The sequence below is a fragment of the Protopterus annectens genome, chromosome 6.part0 (assembly GCF_019279795.1).
Source record: "Protopterus annectens isolate FY-2018-M chromosome 6.part0, PAN1.0, whole genome shotgun sequence".
In the NCBI taxonomy this organism is placed as follows: Eukaryota; Metazoa; Chordata; order Ceratodontiformes; family Protopteridae; genus Protopterus; species Protopterus annectens.
In genome coordinates this window covers 1,348,157,256-1,348,175,409 of record NC_056737.1, presented here as the reverse complement: position 1 = coordinate 1,348,175,409, position 18,154 = coordinate 1,348,157,256, and the positions used below count along the sequence as shown (strand labels likewise).

Below are 18,154 nucleotides of genomic sequence, written 5' to 3'. Positions count from 1 at the left end.
GCCATATGCTGACCATCTAAAAAAACTCCAGCTATACTCTGTGGCATATCGTCTACTCAGAGGCGATCACTGCTTAACATACAAGGCCATGTCAAACCCTGAGCTGTTGGACCTGCTCCACTTAAAGAAATCCCAATCCCTCAGAGCCACACGCTCCAGGGATCTAAACCTTGTCATCACAATGAACAAAATATGCTGAAGGGATAGGTTCCTGACCCAGAGACTCCCCATACTCTGGAATAGACTGCCCATACATGTCAAGCAGAGCCTCTCATTGGCTCTCTTCAAAAGGAACCTTGATGATTGGATGGGAGAAAGGAAATTCACCCTGGGGATCATGTCAGTTGCCCTGCTAGACAGGGGTCCAGAAAAGTAAATATTGGGGGAAGAAATATCCAGGGAATTGTTATGGCTAGGCTTGCATAGGCCCTAGGGCCGATAGCCTAGTACCAGCCTATGAACCTATTAGTGTTATTTTCACTTTCCTCACAATCGTAGATCAGACACACATGTAAGTTGTTATTTTTGCAGAAGTACGAGCAAAGAAGCATGCTGTTATCAATGTCTGACAGCAACGGCTTGAACTATGTTACTGTGCTCTGTTTGCACTTTTATTTTTGTCACAGTCTGACATCAGAGTGGTACACAAAAAGCGCCTGCCTTTTGGGTGTTATGGTGAGGAAGCATGCTGTTGTACATTTGTTTAACAGAAGACACTTGAAGTATGTGACTGTGGCATTTTATGTCTTCATCCTAATCTAACACCAGAGGGATGTGCAGATAGGTGACTGTTTTTTGAGGGAAGATGGGGTAAGGCTGCAGGCATTATTCCCAGATCTGCTGTATGTATCCTTGCAAGTGTTTTATTGTGAACTGCTACTTTATCAGGCATAAATTTCTTTCCTGAAAGAAGAACAAAAGACTGATTTTTTTTTTTTTTTTTTTTTTTTTGCTAATGCCATTGTTCAGGATAGCATTGGATCAAAAGGTTTGAAAATGTCTCATAAACATAGTAAGACTGAAGATCTTTCTTTAGTTGTGAGTTTTGTTCAGATCATCACTGAATCAAAAAGGTTGGAAAATAATTCTAAAATGTACCTCACTGCATCTGTAACCCCATGGCTTCTGGGACCAGACCCCACCTTAATTTATTCCATAGTCATTACAGTGCACTCTTGGCTATTTAGGGTATTTTGAATGGTTGCAGAAAAAAGCAGAAGTTGAAGAATAAGACTGAATTTCCTTCCTTAGTTATTGTTTTTGTTCAAGCTATCACTGCATCAAAAAGATTAGGGTAAAAATACTTCAAAATGCACCTCTAGGAGCCCCATTTATTCTGAGGAACTACTGGCCCCCAAATTCCTGACTTAATTCAGGTATTTCCTTCAGAGTTATTACAGTAATATCTGGCCCAGTTAGTATGTGTTGAAATGATTGAAGGGTAAGACAAAATGTGTAAAAAGGAAGAAAAAAGTAATCTGAATAATGTGAGGAGGCTGTGGTGGAGTGGGAGGATGGGGAGGTTGGGGCTCTGTGGGATATATGTGTGCCCCCCCCCCCGGACAATGGGCAGAGAGAGGGAGCACCATAGAGCCCTTTGCCGAAGGTGACATTTCGCCTAAGGTTGACCCTGCCCTGGAGTTTTTATATGTAGTTAGCAGAGGGTGGGTGCGTATGAGTGCATCTATAAGTAGCACCACCACCACCACTTAAAGGGAGGAGTAGTAAGTTTTTAAGTTTTTTTTTTTTAATTTTCCTGAATGATATTGCTGGTTATGGTAATGTGCAGGACATCCTGACTGATTGATGCATCATTTCAGTGAAAATAATTTAATCAAAAAATAAATCAGTAGCTCTGGATGAAGTGGTAATCAGACACCCCCCCCCCCCATATCCTTCACTGGGAATCTGGGGATCTTAACTGCCTTACTATAACCTCCAAGGTTTCAGAGCCTAGGTTGTTTGGAAATTTTTATGAATGGTCTGTGAGATCATTCAGGACTTGAGGGCCATACAAATTCCAGTAATATTCATATATCAGTGTTTATTTCAACATTATATTTTTGTTCTCTTTCTTCAGTCAGCACTACAATATTTGTCAGCTCCTGTAGGCAAACTGAGTTTGATTTGTGGCTTGGGTACTTGGCAGAGCTGGCAGAGAAGTATGGGCAAGCATATTTTGGGATAGAGGGCTGGATAGAGCTGGACATCTTCTGACACATCATCTTGGATAAGGGAGAGTGATGCATATGCAAGGCTGGGAGGAAGTGTGGGCATTCAGCTCACCAAGTCACTAGCCTGCAGTTGCCTTCATTTCAGTTGCATAGGAACATATGCACCTGCATGGGAAAAACATTGTGAACCTCTGTGGTGATGATGTTCACTCACCCTTCCAACCCATATGTTTTTTTATCTCTGGTAATTGTTCACATATCCAGGATGCCAGCAAAGTGGACAAACAACCCTGATGGCCTTTCTGGGTGTCTCTCAACCCATGGGTTCTGGGGCTTCCTTCCCCACTATGATGGAATTGATGAGTTCAGGTTCGGTATTTGGAGGATTAATGGTTAGAAGGCGTGGGACAACAAATGCATGTTGAGTATTCTCGGTTGTAGTGCATCTTTTTATTTTAAAATTAGTATGAAGCCATGTGTAAAAATAAAACCTTTTCTGTTACTCAGTGTATTTGCAAGACAGTTACTTGGCTAGTACAGTAACTGTACTAACCAGAAAAATTCCCTCACAGGTTGCCATTAAAATCAGTGGGAAATTTAATAAAATTTAATCAACATGTGAGAGATCATGCTATTTGTTAACATAACTTCCCATCTGTACCTTTTGCATGTAGTAACAGGACATGATTAGACAGTCTTTGTCCTGTTACTATGTTGTCAAAGTGCCTGACATTCTTTTTAAGAACAACCCATCTCATTGCTTTCCTTTGACTAGAGACTACAAGGAGCAGTAATTGTTCAAATCTTCAGGCTTGATTTTATCTTATGGATATATGCTTTTTTCTTTCAGTACTTGCAGGGAGCCAGTTAGATCTGTTGGCAGTGGTAACAGTTGATATTGCCACCAACTCAGTGAACTACTATTTATTTTTGCTACAATCACTATGGAGATAGGCTTCTTTTACCAACAAATGGAACTTCATTACTATGGCCATTTTATTTTAAACACCACTTTTGAGCATACTTTGCAGGTGATTACCAGAACTGAATATTTATTTGGGAGGGTCAGTCAGTGGATAAAAAAGGACAGTTATGGTGATCACAGTAATGTTATCATTGCTGTGGCTTGGTGGGGACTGGGTGTAGTTTCTGAGAGCTGCAAGTTGAAATATATTACTGTGACCATTTGTTCTTCCGTGATAACCGTCAGAGGGATACACTGAACATGGCTGTCTTTTGGGTGTGAGGTAGGGAGACAGAGTTTGTGAAAAACATAGAGATATGTAATCTGGCTAGCCTATGTGCAGTGTGTATGTGTTAATGAACAGAAAGTTGAAATTTTGTATTGAGGCCACAATCACCAATCAGAAATGTGCACAGAAAGTGTCTGTCTTGTTTTATAGGGTACACTATGTATGAATACATAGGACAGTTACATGTTACATGCAGAACAATCAGTGATACAGATAATTTGGTGGAGAGTGCATGTAGATGTAGCCAAGAGCAACATGTTCAAATACATTGCTGTAGACATTATTTTACTTTTCTTGCAATCAAACATGAGATTACACAGAAAGTGGGTATCTTTTTGAAAGAGGGGTTAGGAGGCATAGACTGTACATGAAAGCCCAGGAGTCATTTCATGATTGCTTTTTTATAAAAATGATGCATCTTGTTTTGAGAGCAGTGTATATGTCTAACAGGAACAAGTTGAAATATGTTACTGTGGCTGTTAACATTTTCCATTTTCTTTTCAATTGGACATGAGAAGTATACAGAATGTGACTGTTGTTTTGGTGGGGGAAGCAAGTGTATGAAAACAAAGGTCAATTGTAGAATCACTTCTGAATGATCATTGACATGGTTTGTTGTGGGAGCAGTGTCTGGCAAAATGCAATATGGCCATTGTATTTATATGACAATTTCATGTCAAAGGTGGCATTAGCTCAGAAGGGACACATTCTTCTGGGACAGTTTCTTTGTGTGTTTTGTACTCTGGCATAGTTTTAGTTTTTATCTTTTTATTGCAAACTGACTTAGGGGACTGACATATAAGCTCTTTCATATAGATAACTAACCCAGCATTTCAGATGGCTTTTGTTGACAGAGTCTGGCAATTTATTCAGTTTTCACTTGGAGGCTGTTTGACCATTGCTTGGAATGTCAGGCAAAACTAATGTCATAGGTTCATAGGTTCATACTAGGCTATCTGCCCTAAGGCATTTATAAGCCTAGCCAGAATGTGTTTGGATTTCGCCACCCATTTTAAATTTATTTTGCTATGCCCTTTTTCAAGGCTAGTATACTGTGTCCAGAATATATGTACAATAATTCCTCATTAGACCAGAAGCAAAAAAAATAATAATTTTATTTCACCAGCCAAAACAGCATTTATTTTACTGAGGGTAGGTTTATAGGTATATACTAGGCTAGGAACCACCAGGGCCTTTATAAGCCTAGCTGTGAAATCCAACCCAGTTGTGTTCCTATATATTATGGAAATTTATTAAGAGGTTGTATGCTAGGAAGTTTGTAGAAGTTATGGGGGCAGGAGTGTTAGTTTTGGCAGTGCTGCCTTCCTGTGTCAATTAGAGACATAGGGGCCAGACCCAGGGTGAACTTTTGAATTCCTTTGCATTGATCAGGATTATGCTTAAATGGGGTTAAGGATAGAGCCTGCTTCACGTGGATGGGCAACCTGGGGATTCTCTGAAACACATACCTGTCTTGTCAAGATGTCTTATTTATGTCATAAGCAAAATATAAATCCTTGGATCTAGTGGTTTTGATGCTGTTCATTTTATGGCTGTGAAGAAAAGTCCATCAGGACTGGATCTGAGGATGCTTTAGGTTCATAGGTAGGTACTAGGTTATTGGCCCTAGGGCCCATACAAGCCTAGCCAAAAAATGTACCCTGGTTTTCGCCACCCAAGAAAATTATTTTCCTGTGCCCCTGTCGAGTAGAGCCACAGAAGTGATCCCCGGGGTGAATTTCCCATTTAATCATCAAGATTTTTCTTGAAGAGTGCTAATGAGGAGCTCTGTTTGACAAAGATAGGTAGTCTGTTCCAGAGTATGGGAAGTCTCTGGGACAGGAATCTATCCCTCCAGCATGGTCTGTTAATTGTGATGACAGGGTTTAGGTCCCTAGAGCTTGTAACTTGCAGGGACTGGGATTTCTTTAAGTGGAGCATTCCCAACAGCTCTGGGTTTGACATAGCTTTGTATGTTAGGCAGATATTGCCCCTGAGTAGGCGATATGCAATGGAATAAAGCTGTAGTTTTTTGAGATGGTCTGCATAGGGCATCTGTTTGAGGCCAGTAATCCTCTTTGTGAGGTATTTCTGTGGTCTTTCCAGTTGTTGTAGATGTCTTGTGAGGTACATACCAAAAGGGGCACGCTGTACTCTATAGTGGGTCTAATGAGTGATGAGTAGAGGGGAACAATGACCTCTTTTTTTCTGGATGAGAATCCTTTTGTGATGAGATGAGCCACGTAGAAGGATTTCCTGACCACTGTGGCAATGTGATTATCAAAGGAGAGACTACTGTCCACCTGTGTCCCAAGGTCTCATCGCATTTTCGGCATTAAGTAGACTACCAGCTGTGTGGTAGTTCATGGGTACAGAGTTTTTACCAAAGGGGATGACAGTACACTTTTTGGCATTGAGCTTCAGGCCATGGCTTTGACACCAGATATCTGTCTCAGTGAGGCCCTTTTGTAGTTTGTCCACATCGTTAGGAGTTTTGATTATGGCTCCTAGTTTGCAGTCAAAGACCTTCTGTATTTGCCTGCACTTCAGAGAAGTAGATAGCAAATAGGAGAGGACCCAGGACTGAACCCTGTGGTACTCCACTTGTCACTGGTATGATGTCGGATTTGGAATCTGCTACTTTCACAGTGTGGGTTCTGTCTGTGAGCCAGTTGGCAACCCATCTTGTGACATAGGGATTTATACCTTTGTATGCCAGGCATAGATTGCCACTCAGTAGCCAATAGGAGACAGAGTATAGAGATAGGCTTTAAGGTGATCCATATAGGACAGTGTGTTTATACCCCGGATCTCTTGGTAAGGAACCTTTGTGGGCTTTCCAGTTGTTGCATACGTCTGGTCAGGTACATGTTAAAGAAGGTATTATACTCATTGATGTGTCTAACTGGATGCCATGGCTTTACTTATAAATGATTTTCTTGCTACCCTTGCTACATGTTGGTCAAAGGCCAGATTACTCTGTATATATAGTCCCAGATTCCTGACTACCACCTCAGATCTTAGGGGTGTCTTATCAAAGGAGTAATTAGCTTGGATAGCAGTTTAAATGAAAGGTACTATAATGTATTTCTTGGCATTGAGTTTTAATCTGTGACTTTGGCACCAGTCATTTGTCTGTATTAGATCCTTTTGTAAGATGTTTGTGTCATCTATGATAGCTCCCAATTTGCAGTCAGGGCGAACTTGTTCAGCCAAAGGCCCTTGACATTAGTCTTTACCTGCAAGATGTAAATGCCAAATAGGAGCGGTCCCAGCATTGAGCCCTAAGGTATCCCACTGGAGACCAGCCCCTTAGTGGAGCTAGTCTGACCGATCCTGACTTTCTTGGTACCATCAGTGAGACAGCTGGCAATCCAATGAGTTAAGTATAGTTTATGCCCAGTTCAGTGAGTATTTAAACTATTCCTGAACAGAGTATTATATAGAACACCTTAGCCCGGACCAGTTAAGTAATATGTTCCATTTTTTCCCTCATCCATTGCCTATGTGACCTTCAAAGAAGTCCACATTGTTTAGTAGGCATAACCTTCACTTGACAACACCAAACTAGGTTGGGGTCACTGCCTGAAGGTTGTCTATGCCTTTGTTGATTATTTCCATGATAATTCATTCTATGGCTTTGCATATTAAATTAGTCAGATAATTTAGTTTGCAGTTTCTGGGGTTGGTTGATGGCCCAATCTAGTGAAGTGGGATAATCATTGCAGTCCTCTACTCTTATGATATAAAGCATGTTTTGAGGCTATAGTTAAGTGACTCATGTGGTCCTGATAAGGTCATGTTTCATGCTATTTAGGAGGCATCCTGTGATATTGTAAGAGTCCATTGAGGTTGTGTTTTTGGCCTTAGCAAGAGCTGCCAGGACCTGCTTCCTGCTAATATTTGGGAAGGTTATGCTAGTTGGTATTTCATGGAAGGAGGTGGAGGAATGGGGGATTAAGTTTGATCTGAATATGCGAGCCAGCAAATTCACTATGTTGCTCTGCTCGGTGAAGGTGCCACCGTTGACCACTAGTTTGTCAGACTGATGTGCTGCCTTTGAGATTTCTGGCATAGCTGTAGAAGGCATTATGGTTGTCTTTAGTCTGTGAGACTATCTTTTTTTTTAAAACAAGAAATATCTTTATTGAATTATAACTTATGATATAGGCAATCATACATTTATATGTGTAGACGAAAACAAACCATATTACCATATTTTCAGTTGCAAACTTTATACTTCACATATACCAGGGTAATCCTATGGGCTAGGCTTGTAAGGCTCCAGAGCCATTAGCCTAGTACACACCTATGGACCTGTAATCTTCTACACAGTCAGTCATTTAAACATTGCATATTTTTTTTCAGTTCTTGCCTTCTGCTAAACTTCATTCCTCCTCTGAAACATTTTTCTGTACGTATTGTTCTAACAGTTCCCATTTTTTTCTATGTAATTTGCTCCTATTCTTTTCTAAAGATCCCACTTCCAGTTCTTTTATCTTTGTTACTATATTCACTACTTCTAGTTGTTTTAGACTTTGATTTCCATTTGCTAATAATTGTGTTTTTTTTTATTTGGTAGCCACCAAAATTAAATTCAGCAAGGCTTTACTATGTTTAGGCAATTCCAATTCTTTATCACAACTAAAATAAAATAATTTCCTTAGGTACACCAATTTTCTCGCCCATCATTTCTGATGGAGTAGTTTGCAGGGAATTTTTAATGTCTACCAACTCATTATACCCCCCCCCAAAAAAAAAAATATATATATATATATATATATGTTCCCAATTACCTCTTTCCTCCCCATCACACCTTCAACATTTGCAGTATACTTGAGGAACAATTTTTTGGAGTCTGCCTGAGCTAAAAAGTATTCATGAAAACACTTCCAAGCAAAGATACTAAATTTTCTAGATTTTGTTGCATATTTGGGAGTCATACATATATCCTCCCACTGTTTCTCTGTGAGTTGCTTATCCAGTCTCTCTTCCCAATCCTTTCTAACTTCCTGTGATTGATTTCTATAGTTATATCCCCTACTAATTATCCCTTTTTAACAGTAGCTTCTGTTCTAGATTCTACTAAAAACTCTACCAGTGTCGGTCATTTACTTAGTATCCTCATATTCCTATCTCTTTGCCTGTACTCTGATGTCAGTCCTTGATAGGAAGGCAATCTGTAGCCTGCTGGCCAAATGAATACTTCCCATTCTATTACTTTTCCATATCTTACTATTTGCTCCTAATACTTTGGTTCCTTTGACAGTTTTCTCCAGTAAATTCCATCCCCCTCTTGCCTATTCACTGTACCCCCAATTGCAGTCATCCCTCTTGGCAGAGCCTCCTTTCTTCATTCCCATGTTGACTTAGTTCTTTCAATACTTTGTTATTTTATGAATATAATATTCTATATCATTATTGCTATTCTCCTTAAGGGTTTGCATCCAGAATCCCAGTCTCTCCTGATTTGTTGCCATCCCTTTCTACTTAGAATTATAGCTTTCTGCTTGTGCTGTGTATGGGAGCCTTAGCTGTGTAGCTCTGACATATCCCTTCAAATCACCTTGTTCTACTGGAAGGATCAACTTATCTCACTTGAATCTTGCTCTTTTACCTTCCCAGATAAAATCATTCAACTCTTTATTAATTACTGTCCACAACTTCTCCTCTGGTTCATAACAATTTGCCTGACCTGTGTATAAAACTAAAGTGACTCAAAACATTTTCACTGCTTGTATCTTGCTATCCATATCTATAAAACAGAGCTTGTAGTTTCTCAGTTTTTGTATTATCTTTTGTTTAATCTCTTTCTGCATATCCTTAACTGCCGTAACAGAATCTTTGTAACCCATAGTTCTAAGTGCTTCATTTTATCATGCCCCCACAAATATGGGCATTGCTGAACAAATTTGTGTGTGGGTACATAGTTTTACAGCTGTTGCCTTTGTTATATGCGAAAAGACTTAAAAGTGTCTCAGAATGTTCCACAACTGAAATGTCTGCTTCTGCTTTTATCAGGTACAAAATAATCTCTGCAAATAATCCCAACTTTTCTTGCTTACCATACTAATTATATCATTGAATTTCAGAGTCTCTTATTTTCTTTGCCAATGGTTCTAAATATAACACAAATAACAAATGGGAAAGAGGCCACTCCTGCCTAGTTCCTCTGTTCAAACAGAACTTATCAGAGAGGAATCCCCCACTTTAATTTTCACCTTCCATCCCTCATATGTCCTCCTGATGAATGTTATTGTTTGGTCAGAGAATGTAAATGTTTCCATTGCCCTACTCATAAAATCCCAGCTTACTCTGTCAAATGCGTTCTCTGCATCAAGACCTGCCAACACCAATGGTGCTTGTTAAATTCTGCTTCCGTCTGGATCATTATTGTTCTATTAATGTTGTTAAATGTTTGCCTCACTTCCACATAACCACATTGATCCGTATCTATCAATTTGGGCATCACCTTTGCAATTCTTTTAGCCATTATAGACATAAACACTTTATAATCATGGTTTAGAATTGAAATGGGAATATATGAAGCGGGATGTAATGGGTCTTTACCATCTTTAGGTATTAATGCCACCACAGCATCCTTCCTGGATGTTGGTGCTTCTCCTCCTTTTACAATACTGTTAAACAAAACCTTCCATATCTTTATCAATTTCTTCCCTCCTAGCTTCCAAACTTTCATAGGAATGCTATCTATTTCTGGAGACTTTCCTGTAGATTGGTTATACATCACCATATTTATCTCATCTCCTCCTATCCTGTTAGTAATCGAGCCTCATCTAACAATTAGCATATTTAATTCTATCATAAACATTTCCATTTGTACTTTTTCTTGATTTAAACAGTTCTTGCTTTATACACAGTTTCATAAAGTTTCTGAAAAATTTCTAATACTGCTACAGGATCTTTGGTTATTTTTCTTGTTATAGGCTCCCTAGGCTTGACAATAACCCTTTCTACTTTCTTTTGCTTAAGCTATTGAGCTAAAAGCTTTTGGAGTTATCAAAAACAGCTGCTTAACATCAATTTTTCTAAACTCATGCATATTATTGAGGTAGTTCCTTATTTTCTCTTTAGCACTCTGCAGTTGCACCTCTTGTTCTGAGATTCACCCTATTCTGCAATATTTTAATCTTTGTCAGTTCCTGCAAATAACTAGTTACATCTTAACCATATTTCTTTGTTTTATTTGTACTGTATTTTTAAACTCTTTAATTTTATCATATTCCCTAGCTATATTTTATGAAGAAACTTCTGTCTTCCCTAATAACCCCTGAATAATTTCCACTTCCTATTCCTTAAATTTTTGTCTATTTAATAGATAGGTGGGGAAGCACCAGTGTCTCATTTCTATTTTGTTACTTTGCATTTTTATTTTAGTTGTTATTGGCATGTGATCTAAAATTGTTATTGGATACTTATCAAAACTTTCAATTAATTGCACATGTTCCTGTGAAATATAATTTCTGTCTAACCAAGCCCAGTATTTGTGCATTGGGGAATAATATCTAAATTCTCTCTGAGCTCCTACTACTGAATTCACATGTTCAGTATCAAATAACTTTATAAATTTCATCAACAATCTACCCTCATTTGTTATATTTTCCCCTCTAAGTCCAACCCCCTCCCCCAGATACATCCTCACTGTTGCAACTCAAAATCTAGTCCGCACCTATACATAATATTCCCTGTGGAAAGCTGATTATTTTTCCCCAGAATTTTCCTAAGCTCCACTTTTATCAGTTTTAGCTGGAATATAAATACATGCCAGTGTAATCCTCCTCCCTTGCCAGGAGCCCACTTACTACAAATCTACCATTATTATCTTTTTTCCTATTATTTCACTATTGGAGTCCGTCTAGCAATTAATACAAGTACTTCTCATTTCCCTTGACTCAGATGTTCCACTGAATAACCATCCTGAAATCCTTTCTTAAACAAATTCACATGCTCATTTCTTTCCAAATATGTCTCCTGTAACATACCTATATGCACTCTGCCATTTGTAATATAGTTCACTATTCTTTCTTTTTGTATATACTTATGAGACCATTCACATTCAAGTTTGAGATATGAAGAGTATTGCCATTATGATAAGTTATTATTCCCACTTGTTATATAGCAGCTTTTTTAAATGTGCAGTTTCAGCTTTTATGTTACATGCAAACACTGTTTGTCAAGTTGATCTTTTATACAGTTGTTTCTAGTCATGCCCATTTGAACTTATGTCACATCTTACAAGACATTTTGTTTTAATGAAAACTGTCAAAGAAAAGAACAGACACACAATCAGAACACCGCCATAACCTGTTTAACTTAATATAACCACACAAAACTGTGCACATTTTCAAATAATGCAGTTTAACCCTCTTATTAGGAACAGTTGTCCGAGGCTGAAGCTAAACTCTCAGCCTTGAATTGACATACAATGAAGGTTATCTATCCTAAGGTACGTGTTACAGCCTTGTGCTTGTACTTACACTAAGTGTGACTGTTTTTTTTTCATATCTTTATTCCTCTCTTATACGTAGAAAACAACTTGAAGGCTTTTAGAAAACATTATCTTTTAGTTATTCTAAGAAAAAAGTATTCTGTTTTATTGCCATTATGAACTTGTCTTCATAGAAACATGAAACACAGATACACAGTTGTCTTCAGCAACAAACTTCTCATGTTGCACTGTGAACATTTATTTTGCAAAGTAAAACTTTTCTTTACATTCAGTGCTCTTTTATTTACTTGCTTCCACTTAAAACTTGTTGTTAGATCAACCCAAGGGTCTTAATCCAGTCATTCCCCTATGCAAAAGTAAGAAAAAAAAATACCAGTTTTACTTGTATCATGCTCTTTTGTCCAGACTTTCTTCTCTTTTTACATCGTAGTGCCTATATTTCTTAAAACTGAACAATAAGAAGGAATGAAAGAAGGAGAAATGGCACCTGTTTACTTTAGTATCCCAGCTACACACAAAAGTAACTGAATAAGTTTACTATATAGCATGCAGTATTATGTCATGTTTTATTAAAATACTGTTAGAATAAAAACTGCTTTACTTGCAATTACCTGCTTCCTTCCTTTCCCCTCACCTTAATGTTCTTCCAGATATTAATGACATGAAGTAGGCCATATTTTTTAGAGTCTACTACAAGTTTAATAAAGTCAAAAAAGTTGATTATTTCTGAGTATTCTTGTTCAGACATATTTCACAAATGTGATTGATGCTTTGTAATCCCACATTTATTCATTAATTTCCAAGTTACTGAATTTCTTCCCATTGAACTCCAGATCTGAGCTCCAGTCTTTAGTTTATTTCCAGCATAACTCCTGTGTTTTTTTCCTTGTCTCTCAAACATTTTCCTTTGTAACATTGGAAAATGTTTCACTGGCATAGTCTGTTTATGAGCTGTAATGTCAGAAGAATAAGCAGAGTCCCCTTCTGTCTGATGACTCACTTTTTGTTGGACAAAATGTTTGTATTTCCTCCCTAGCCTGATTTTCTTTAAAAATGTCTTTGATCCTCCCAAGAAAAAATTTTCTGAAGACAACTGGATATAACAGCTTGAATTTCACACTTGTCTCTTGACATTCTGTGATTGCTATGATAAATTTGCTTCTCTCTTGTCTGATGTACAGTGAATATTCGTTTTCCACAAACACTCTCAACTGTCTCCCATTTTTAATAATTTGTCCTTTTGCCATAGTTTTGTCAGGATCAGCTCTGCTGCTATGATTGCATCTCTACTAATACAGGTATTGGCTGTTTTCTTATGGCCAGGTGTGGAGCTTACACTTGACGTGTTCTTTCAGGTAACAAATCCTGCTGTTGAATACTAATCCAGTTGCTTATTTCTACTGTCATAAACTTAATACTGTCTGTTCCATCCAGTTTCTCTGGTACAGCAGAAAATCTCAGGTTTTCTGAGAGTGCTTTGTCCTCTACCTCTTCCATTTATTAAACAGCTCATGAGAAGTTTCATACTCAGTTTTTTGTTTTCATTTCAAACTCTAATTTTTGCAGTTTTATCAGTTTATCTGGGTAGAACTTAAAGCTTTATTTGTTTTTTCCCCCCAGCCTTTTGTTGTTTGAGTTGAAATACTGCTTCAGTGTTTAATTTATTTTAATCGAGTACATTTGATTTTTTCCCTCTAAATTACTGGAAGCCATCTCTTATACCAAGGCTGAAACTTGAACTGCTTTTTGCTGAACAGCTGCAGGATTCTTCACAGTCAGTATGTTTACTCTTTTCCTTTTCTAGTTGATTTTTCTTTCAGGCCCTCTAAGTTTCTTCTATGCTGGCATCCAGGCAGTGTATTTACTAGCCAGCAACTGAATTTTACTAAAGCTGGCAGAATTACCTACTCCTGTTTCTCAGTTTCTTTTATCACTCTGGGAGAGAGGAAATAACTCTGTTGATTAGTGTGCAGCCAGTTTGGAAGTCACAGAATAAGAAATTCTCCTTTATTGAGTTGCCATTACATCTGGAGTAACCAGTCTTATTTATTTCTCATGACACATTTGTTTTACACCAAATGTTTGACTCCCCCCACCCTCACAAAGTTTAGGCTCAGGTGCACAAAATTAGATTAGATGAAGGCAAAGTTGCTTGCATGTCTTTACATCTGCAATCACTAGTTAAGTGCATTTTGCAGACAAGTTTTATGATTCATTATTTTGAGAATATGCTTTAATACTTCATATGATTTATAGAGAAATTGCCCTTATTGATATGCACCTGCATTTCTGCAGGTTACCAGTGATAAATTGGGAGCAAGCAGTTCCCTTGAATATAGTTTTGCAAACAATTTTCGTTCTAAGTCAGCAGAAAAAACAATGTCAGTCTCTTAAGAATGGGCTATAGTCATGACTATGTTTCTAAATGTAGTAATAAAGTGGAGCTGGCCAAAAGTAGACCTGTTTACTTCATAACAGAGTAGTCCATTTCCAGTGTTTTCTCCAGATTGTCTTGTCTCATCTCATCTCATAGCAATTGTAGCAGATCCCTTTTCATTTGCATGAATCAGTGGTCTTCTGTTTGTCTTCCCACTACCGTCTCTATTACCAATTATGCTTCTAAAGGTAAAAGAAAAGAGGCAAATATTGATTTTATTTTTTTCATTCTGGCCAAGAAAGCCCTGATTCACTTTATTAATTTGAATGTCAGTAAGAGAGTCCATGAATGCTGTCCTTCATTAGATGTGGTCTTTTTAGGCAAGGAAGGAGTTCCTCAACCTCATCCACAGTTATTTTTGCTTCACTGTATAGTTTTTCAGATCTCTGCTGAAGGTGTTGGTTTTCCCATACCCACGCTCCCTATTCCTGTGTTGTTTAAATTTGGAGGCTTTTGCAGTTGCCCGCCCCCCACTGTAGATTTGATCTGGGACACCCCCCCCAGTCCCATCGCTTTACCTCATTCTACCTAATAGACTCCTTCTGCATTTGTTTTTAGTCATTTTTAATGTAATTGCATTTTTTAAACTGTTTGGTCTAACATTGCTACATACTCAAGTGTGCTAGCTTGCACTGCATTTGAATTGTTTTGACTGCTGTTTTAACTACTTTTCTGTATATATATATATATATATATATATATATATATATATATATATATATATAATAAAAAATAAAAAAATACCTTTCCTGTAACTAGTGTAGTCCACATTCAGATATGCAGTATCCAGACTGTATTTAAGCTTCTGAGCCCCCCCAAGCTTTCTGTGTTGGAGGGAAGCCTTCTAGCTTATCAGTGGGAGTGGTAAGCACTAGGTAACCTATCTACCACATAAGGAAAGGTTCTGGCCCAGAAATTGTAGTTATTGGCCGTTTGGGCAGTTTTTCCATCTCTCTCAACTTTCTGGTTTAAAAGCCCACATTTGCACTTGTTTCCCCCCTTTCCTGTAACTAGTTTAGTCCAGATACAGATTCTTAGTTTTAGCACTTGAATTTGCTTATTTGTGATCAGCACTTGTTCAGAACTTGTACGCACTAAATAACCTACTAATTGCTACAGCACTCAACCTTCCTCATTACCTAGAGGAAAACAGGTTTGGTACTTACTTTCCTCACTTGCTTAGAGAAAAACAGCTCTTGTACTCACTTTCCTCACTTATCTAGAGGAAAATATTTTTTGATTCAGGCATGTCCAAGGGTCAGCTCCCAGTGTTCTCTCCTGTTTATCTGATAAATCTGGGCATCTTGAGGCAACATAGAAATTGCCTCATGTACACAGACAATACACAGACAACCCTCTCCTCCTACTACCCAACACTACAACGTGTGAGAGATGCACTTATCTAGCCAAACTGGAAGTAAAGCTCTCCCCAATCAAGAGTGAACTTGACAGTCAAGAGGAGAAGGTAAACACTTGCACCACACCACACTCATCACATAGTCTCACTAAATCTACACCACCAAAATCCACACATAGAAGCACAAAAACGTTCACGGAGGCTCTCAATAATAATCTGCTCAAGCAACATTGACCTCCAAAGCAGAAATGCATGCAACCTCCACCCCCCAACACAACCCAAATGACACACAGCCCACAGACTCAGTGTGCCACTCAACCAAAGCCAATAAGGCAAAACAACGTACCCAACACACTAGTCATAGGTGACTCTATAGTCAGTCGCACTGATGTCCCACTCACCAGGCTAAACAAGGAGAAGGTTACTGTCAGCTGCCTGTCAGGTGCCAGGATCCGCCACATAACCCATGCACTCAGGTCACTCCACAACAGGTACAAATATGACTCTGTCATTGTCCATGTTGGTGTGAACGACCTGAGACGTACCTCCTTGGACTGCATGATAAGAGACATGGAAGAGCTCTCTGATCTTGTAGCCTAGGCAGGTATGACCCTAGCCCTGAGTAGCATTCTGCCATCACTCAGAATGATGCCGCAGTTGTTGTTGTTTGTCTTTCGGCTTTTCCCGGTTAGGAGTCGACACAGTGGAACTCCGGTCCGCTAATGATTGGCAGTTGGTTTTTATGGTGTCGAGTTGCCAGCCCGATGCCCAACCTTCAGTGAAGGCACGCCCATTCAACGCATGTTTTTCGAATGCCCACTCGACCACGGAAAGCACAGAAGGCACTCCCAACCCAAGCCGAGAATCGAACAGGAGAACCTCTTGCTGTGAGGCAACAACGCTACCGCTGAACCACCGCGGAAGTCTATGCCGCAGTACAAGGACAAAATGATTGACTTCAACAATTGGCTAGGCTTCTGGTGCCATTCTAAAGGGATCCAGTATCTGTCTGCCTGGGATGACATGGTTGACAGACCACGATGCTTTGCCAGAGATGGCCTGCACCTGTCACCCCTGGGATTCCGGATACTGGCTAAGGTTCTTGCCGCCCCTATAGTGCCTTTTTTAGGCAAGGTTCAAATGACAAATTCACCACCATAACAGGAATAGGCAAGCAAAAACTGAGGGTGATGCTACTCAATGCTAGAAGTCTAAATCTCAAAATGCACTCACTCGAGGCACTCCTTAAAATGGAGAACATCGATATTTGTGCAGTGACTGTGACCTGGTTAAAGGCTCCAGAGAGAACCTCTGCACTACCAGGCTATAACTCATACCACACTTTTTGGCCATGTAACCTGGAACGGAACACCAAAGGTGGAGGTGTGTCCATATTCATTAAGGATATCCACACCTCCAGGCTAGTTGCTCAGCATAATGCATCCGAGGTTATCCAAGTGCAACTAACTCTGGTCAAAACTGCAATCCATATTGTAGCTCGCTACAGATCACCAACCATGCCCTAGGATTCCCACTCCTCTTTTCGAGATGTACTGGAAAATATTAGGGTTTAACCAAACACCCTAATAATGGGCGATTTCAACTACCCCACCATTAACTGGGAAAACGACTCCTGTACCAACTCCTTCGCTCAACGGTTTCTGGAATCCATAAACTCCAATGCCCTGGATCAACTTATCCACACCCCCACCAGAGGCAACAATATCCTAGATCTAGTCATTACCAACATGAGTGACCAGTGTTCCACACCTGAAGTGAACGCCTCATTGGTCCAATCCGACCATAAGCTAATTACCCTAGATATCTACATCTTGCCCCCCCCCCCCCCATTAAGGAAACCATGGTAAAAAATTTCTCCAACGCCAACTTCATGCTTCTTAAGACAGAAGTTGTGAACTTCATGACACCCATGCAGATGGACAATACAGTTACAACTACTGAATCCTACACAATTGCACTTTATAAGCACTTCCATGAGTGCATGGATCATGCTATCCCAAACAGAACCAAGACGCTAGCCTCCAAAAAAAGGAAGCCAATCTGGTGGTCCCCTGCCATAAACAAACTGTACAACAGAAGGGAAGAAACTGTTGCAAAAGACAGTAAAATCCCACGAGTGGAGGAGCTCCTTGGTCAGCCTCAGTAAGAAGCTGCGATCCCTGATAAAATCCTCCAAAGCTAGTTACAAAAACAAAATCGCCACTGATTCTAAAGACAACCACAAAGCATTCTATAGCTATGTCAAGAATCTCAATGGCAACACTCAGATCTGCTCTGAGTTACAGCACAATGGCAGTAAATATACAGACCCAACTGATATTGCCAACATCCTGGCAGATAGGTTCAGTGCTAACTTTACCCCCTCTCACCCCCTAAAGAGCCCATCTCTATACCAGAAGAATGCAAAGTTCCTGTAATCACGGCTGCACAGGTAAAAACCAC

At 39.2% G+C, this 18,154-nt stretch overlaps 1 protein-coding gene across 1 annotated transcript in view; it reads left to right on the top strand.

Moving 5' to 3' along the window:
* The window catches only part of ADCY5 (adenylate cyclase 5), a 1,187,789-nt gene that overhangs the window by 775,232 nt on the left and 394,403 nt on the right, over positions 1-18,154 (top strand). The window lies entirely within an intron of this gene.